The sequence below is a fragment of the Macaca nemestrina genome, chromosome 11 (genome assembly GCF_043159975.1).
Source record: "Macaca nemestrina isolate mMacNem1 chromosome 11, mMacNem.hap1, whole genome shotgun sequence".
NCBI lineage: Eukaryota > Metazoa > Chordata > Mammalia > Primates > Cercopithecidae > Macaca > Macaca nemestrina.
Window position 1 is genome coordinate 42,603,621 of NC_092135.1, and position 6,870 is coordinate 42,610,490.

Below are 6,870 nucleotides of genomic sequence, written 5' to 3' on the forward strand. Positions count from 1 at the left end.
ATTCTCTAAAAACAAAAGAATAATAAGAACAGAACTGCAGTTGTTAGGGATTAGGAAGGGGACTACAAGGAGGTAGCATGGGAGTTTTTTAAGAGATGGAACTGTTCTGTATCCTGATTGTGATGGTGTTTACACTAATCTCTTCATGTCTCAATATTCATAGCAATATACATCTCCAAAAAGTCAATTTTAATTTATATTAATTTAAAAATGAAATGGAGCAAAAAATAAGCCCACAAAATAATAGTCTTAAAAATCAAATGATTGATTGATTTTTTCATCAAGTTGCTGAAATCATAGCATTGGTAGGCAACTATTCAAATAAAAGTAAAATTTTACACAATTTTAAGTGAAACAATAAAAATAAAAAGGGGATTTGACCAAATTGAAAAAAAAATTTGAAAAAGCATTGGTAGGCAACTATTCAAATAAAAGTAAAATTTTACACAATTTTAAGTGAAACAATAAAAATAAAAAGGGGATTTGACCAAATTGAAAAAAAAATACCAGTACGAGACACAATGGTGTACTATTCCACCATAAAAAGAATGTTAGAGTTGTTTCTAGAATTCTTTGTGTACTTTGCTACTGTTTTTGTGTACTTTTGCTACTAAAAAATTTCTTCAGGTTTTCCCAGTGAATCCATTAAACATTTCCATTTTATCTTGCTTAAAGTCTATATTTTTGGAAGCATATAAATATACTAGTTAACATATGAAATGAAGCAGTTGGCAGTGTTTCCTTGACTAATTTGTTATTTTCTATTAAAAAGAGAAAATGAGTGAAACAATACAACAAGATATGCAATATATGCAATTACATGACCCTTGTCCTCTTGTCTCTAGCAGAGAAAAGTATTAAGTTTGTTGCATTTTATTTTCTGTAAAGGTATTAGGCCTTTGCCTCAAAGGTGTACAGTCAAAATAACAAGACATCCTCCTTTGACTTAGCTCTGACCTTCTCTGCACTCTACTCATCCTTTATGGCAAGTCAGCTAAATACGCTGTCGGATATTGTTCCCTTTTAGGAAATTCTTCCTGGAATCCTGTAGTAAACTTTCCCAGGAAAAAGGCAAATAAAGTTAAATGTCCTTGAGGAATGCTGAATATTAAAAAAGAAGTTAGTATCACTTTTGACATTTTTTCAGAAGTTTATCAGCAACTGATGTAGACGGATTATGCTGTCTTGATTTAAATTGTCAATTGTCTTCAATTATTCCTAGCTTGAGCTGAATAATTTTAACCAGACTCCTTTAAAACTGAAAGAATGCTATCTTATCTTGAGAAGAACTAATTCTAATACCATTTTAGTTTGTCTTTATAATTGAATTATCAAAGTAATTAGTGATCATAAGTGATTTGATAGTTTATCATGTGATGTTAATAAACAATAAGCGAAAATGTGAGAGAATAACTTATCTGCCATTGAGTAGCAATATTTTTGTGCTGTGGTTACAATGTTAAGCAAACTAAAATAAGCAAATCTTCATGCCAGGGTCTTAGTTAATGTCATTTTGCTTGGCTGAGAAAATCTGAAACTTCTCTGAGCAGACATATTTTAAGAGAGCATTAGGACATGCATATTTTTAGGATGCTAATAGAACCTCTCACCCTTTTTGGATTTAGCTGCCAGAAATTATGATTCATAGTTCTTGATAGCATAGAATAGAAAACATTGTAAAGGGAAAGAAATTCTAACAGATTGCTCAGGAATGATTTCAGAGTGTCAGTTAATCAGACATTTCTCTTTCATCTCTTTAGGAAAATACACACTTCTCTTTTGAAAAATGGATCTAGAAAAATTTTTATGTTTGCTTTGGAATGGCCCACAATTATTGATGAACTCTTACTGGTATTAGAAAACTGATTGGTGAAAGAATATATAGCATAATAATAGCTTATAATGGCAAAAATGATACAGCTGAAAAGTTGCCTGTGAAGAATGTTTCAAAAGAACAAAGGATGTGCTTTGTCATCGCTGTTTTTAAGATTCTGAAGAATATAGTGATATTATATTACTGTATTTGTGCTACTGTTCTGGAAAGTTTAGCCACTTGAAGTACCTTTAATAGATTTTTGAAAATTATTAGAATGTAGAATTTTAAAATACACAATAACATTCTGAAGTAGTTGTATTATTCTAGAAAGCTCTGGCATAATTTAGATTTAGGGTTGAATAGGAGTTACTTTTTATCATTATAATTAATGGGTAAAGCGTTCTGCGTTGAATAACAACTCTTGTAGAAATCCAAAGTTATACATAGCTTTGATTTCGATAATACATATTTTGATGATGCTGGTTCTTGATTAATGTTGACTTTCCCACTTGTGACACAGTTTTCTCTCGAATTCTAGTTGTCTCAGCTAGAATTACCTGGTTAGCTCATAGATTTCTACATTCTGTTTTTAATTGATAATATTTATTTTAAAGATCACTTTTAATTGTAACAAATATGAAGTCATCAGTGTTTTCCAAATTGTCAATAATGCTTTAAGTAAAAAATACATGAGTAAAATGTAAGTTATATTGTATTATAATATCTGCTACAGTTAATACCATGAACATACGCACTATATACCAGAAAAGCTCATGCATTATTGGAAGTGAAAAGAAATATGATATCATTGCTATATTGTCTGATTATAAATTCATGCTTTGGTCAGTTCTCTTTCTTCAGGGATGACATTTACTTGTACTCTGCTGTTGAGGAATCTGAATTGGATGTCACAAATTCTGCATTTGCACCAGTGGCATATTAGTGCTATCATGGTTGTCTGTGTACAGGGGAGGTAAGATTTCACCAGTTACAAGTGAGACACAGGAAATGTTGATGGGGGCCATGGTGTCTCTCTACTCTTGGATGTGTCTTGAAGTTCCTTGGCAAATTTCTGAATAGCACTGTGATGGACTAGTTGAATGTCTGGTGTTTGCATGTTTCTCTTTTCTACTCCTTCCTGTCGACAGTGCATGATGTAAGGAGGTACTAGAAAGAGGACCAGTGCTATTGCTGAGGACACAGCCAGTATAATTAAGAAATCCATGTACTTGTCTGCTTTTCAGACAATCATTTTGAAAAGGGTTTGTACTCTCCATCATCACTAGAATTCCCCCTCCACGAATCACTTCTGGATAGGTGGTCACTTGCTTTGTTTTATCAACCAAATGAAATTTCGCACTAGTCAATGTAAAATGGAGTACAAAATGTTTTAGCACATGTTATTACAGGCTCCATTTCTTGACTGCATCTCAATTCTGTGGATTTTCAACATCTTGTAATCAAGAAGAAAATGGGACATTGGCACCAATCCTGACGAAAACGCCCCCCTTTAGGCCATTAATAGGAAGCAGAACCCTGCTGCCCCTATCGAGGGCCACGTGATGTTTATGGCATTCAGTCCCTCTGGCCACAGCACATTTTTCTCCACCTTGACAAAGTTTCCAAGAGCCTTCCTGGCCAATATTTCTTACACATTTATATTTTTAATGAAGATTTCTGCTTGTGATATGGCAACAGGAAGTCCTCTGTTGACATTATATTATCCAGTTATTCCTTGCAGTCTCAAAGGTGCACCTATTGTAGGCAATTATATCAATAGTTGTTGGTTTCTCCACATTTTCAATTGTCGGAGAGTCATAAGGACTCTCTCACTATGTGGTGTTCTTTGGATGTAGAGGAGCCATCCAGGTCTTTCTAAATAACCCTTTCAATTTGTTTTAAATGCTTTGGGATCATCACTAATCTCACCAGGTTTTGGTGAGGTGGAAATTTCCCCTTAAAATACTTGTTCCAAAGCATAAACCAAAAGGACACTTACAGATGGGTATGCATTCTGATCAGAGTGCACCTTAGAGAAAATAATGAATACTGTCATCAAGAATGTGACAACCACCACAGGCTCATCCTGCGTGTCCCCTGAACTTATCCTATGCAAGCACAGGGGTCTCCAGGATCCCACCGCCAGGGCAATTTCATTATTGGGCTGACGAGGCCTGTAGTCCTCAATTCTCCCCTCCCCTCCCCTCCCTTTCTGGCAGCTTGGCCAGTTTTACTCTTTTCTTATTAGAGCACATTTTGTTGTACACAGGAGTGCAAAGAAAACACAATTGCCACTGAGAACTTTGTAGTGTGATGCTTATTTAGCTTTTGAATGGGCTTTCACACAAAAATTACTGCTTTGTGGAAATTTTCAGGTATGAGAAAACATCTTACAAAGAAACCTCCTGTTATCCAACTGATCAGTCAGTATTAAAAAATGCATGTGGAGGATGTTGCAGATTGAAGTGTGCAAAGCATTTGTGTTTTAATTAAAATCTTAGAGGAAAAACTCATTCACATGAATTAATAGCAACATTTTTAGCAGGTTGCATAAATGGTGACAAAATTTACATCTTTGTATTCAAGAAGAGTATAGAGTTACTTGGTGAAGATCACTACATATGTTAAATGCTTTCAACATGTGCTATAAATATTAAAGATCTATGGCTATTAAATTACGTGAGAGCAAATGACTCATGAGTAATTACAAATACCTGTTCTGCTTCTACTTATCACTTATTTTCCAAAAAAGTAGCGTGGAAATGAAATGCAAGTATAACATAAAAGAGTATAACTTCCTGTTAAATGATGCTTTATCATATAATGGAATATTACAGCCTAATTCAATGCAGGACTAAACCAACATTTGAAGAAAATGAGAACTCTAGAAGCCAGAAGCCTCAGTCCTCAGAAAGCTCCATACTCTGCATGCTGTCTACATGTCTCTTTGTGTTTATGTGGGTTTTTTCACCTAACTATTCCTGTGAAATAGCAAAAGACTTTAGATTAAAATGGATTTCACTAATCACAGAAGTCAACAAAGCAAGTAAATATGAAAAAATAGCACAAAGTTGTACAGAAATCGTCCGTATAGCTAAGGAATGAAATGAAAGAAATTTAGCTCTGTTAGAGCTTTTATTATCAATCAAATATATCCTTGATAGTTCTCATCTTTTTGTCTTTTGGTGCCCCCCCCCCACCTGTTTGTGTTTTGACTTTTTCACCTGACATGGATGAACAATGGATGTGTTCCTTCTGATACCCTGTCAAAGGGAAAAACCACAATCTAGGTCTTTAGGCACACAGGCACTTTGTTCCCCATAAGTGATTATGTAGCAGCCACAGGATCTTACAGTGTTGGAAAGGAAGAGACTGTGTTGCTTGGAGTCTTAAGATACTCTCAGAGGGTCCTTGGAACTCCAGGCTTCCCAATAGGTATCTCAGTGTGAGTGGGTTTTACATATTGACCTTCCAACTCACATAGCATCTGGAGAAAGGATGTCAATTCTGAGAAGAAGACTGAAGATATCTAACTGAAGAAATAGTGCCTGGAAGTTTGAATGACCTAGGGAAGAGCACCAGGATGCTCAAGTGCCTCGGGCTTCCCAAGGTACACAAAGTGGGAAGCAGCACCGGTAAACTCTTTAGGAAGAATACAACTCACACCTTTTACAGTTTCCATCACGTTTCCTTTTAATGATCACTCATGATCCCTAGCAGGGATTCAGCCACTCCCCAGAATCACACAGCACATGAGTGGTGGGACCAAAAGAGATTTCTGGTCATTTTGAAGTTTAACTTAATTTTTAACTTTTATTTTTAGTTCAGGGGTACATATGCAGGTGCAGGTTTGTTATATAGGTAAATTACCTGTCATGGGGATTTGATGTGCAGATTATTTTACCATCCAGGTAGTAAACATAGTACCTGATAAGTAGTTTTTTGTTACTCACCCTCCTTCTTCCCCACACCCTCAAGTCGGCTCTGGTGTCTGTTGTTCCCTTCATTGTGTCCATAGGTACTCAATGTTTGCTCCCACTTATGAGTGAGAACATGTGATGTTTGGTTTTCTGTTCCTGTGTCAGTTCACTTAGGATAATGGCCTCTAACTCTATCCACATTACTGCAAAGTACAGCTCTCATTCTTGTTTATGGCTGCATAGTATTCTGTGGTATATATTTACCACATTTTCTTTATCCAGTCTACTGTTGATGGGCATTTAGGTTGATTCCATGTCTTTGCTATTGTGAATAGTGCTGTGATGAAGCTATGTGTGCCTGTGTCTTTATGATAGAATGATTTTTATTCCTTTGGGTATATGCCCAGTAATGGGATTGCTGGGTTGAATGGGAGTTTTGCTGTGAGTTCTTTGAGAAATCGCCAAACTATTTTCCACAATGACTGAACCAATTTACATTCCCACCAGCAGTGTATAAGCATTCTCTTTTCTCCACAACCTCTCCAGCATCTGTTATTTTTTGACTTTTTAGTAATGGCCATTTTGACTGGTGTGAGATGGCATCTCATTGTGGTTTTGGTTTTGGTTTGCATTTCTCTAATGATTAGTGATGGTGAGCATTTTTCCATATGCTGGTTGGCCACATGTATGTCTTCTTTTGAAAAGTGTACATGTCATTTGCCCACTTTTTAATGGGACTGTTTCTTTTTTGATTGTGTATTTGCTTAAATTCCTTATAGACTCTGGATTGTAGACCTTTGTCAGATGCATAGTTTGCAAATATTTTCTCCCATTCTATAGGTTGTTGGTTTACTTTGTTGATAGTTTATTTTGCTGTGCAGAAGTTCTGTATTTGAATTAGGTCCCATTTGTCAATTTTTACTGCTATTGCAATTGCTTTTGGGATCTTCGTCATGAAATCTTTGCCAGGCCCTATGTCCAGATGATATTTCATAAGTTATCTTCCAGGGTTTTTGTTGTTTTAGGTTTTACATTTAAGTCTTTAATCCAGCTTGAGTTAGGGTTAGGGTTCGAGTTATTTTGAATCTTGGTTCTTATTCATTGCTGTTCCCAGTAAGCATAGTGCAGCATATT

General features: G+C 35.6%; 1 pseudogene; it reads right to left on the bottom strand.

The window, feature by feature from the left end:
- Positions 1 to 2,592: 2,592 nt before the first annotated feature.
- On the bottom strand, positions 2,593 to 3,973 carry LOC105492623 (epsilon-sarcoglycan pseudogene; annotated as a pseudogene).
- Positions 3,974 to 6,870: the final 2,897 nt, after the last annotated feature.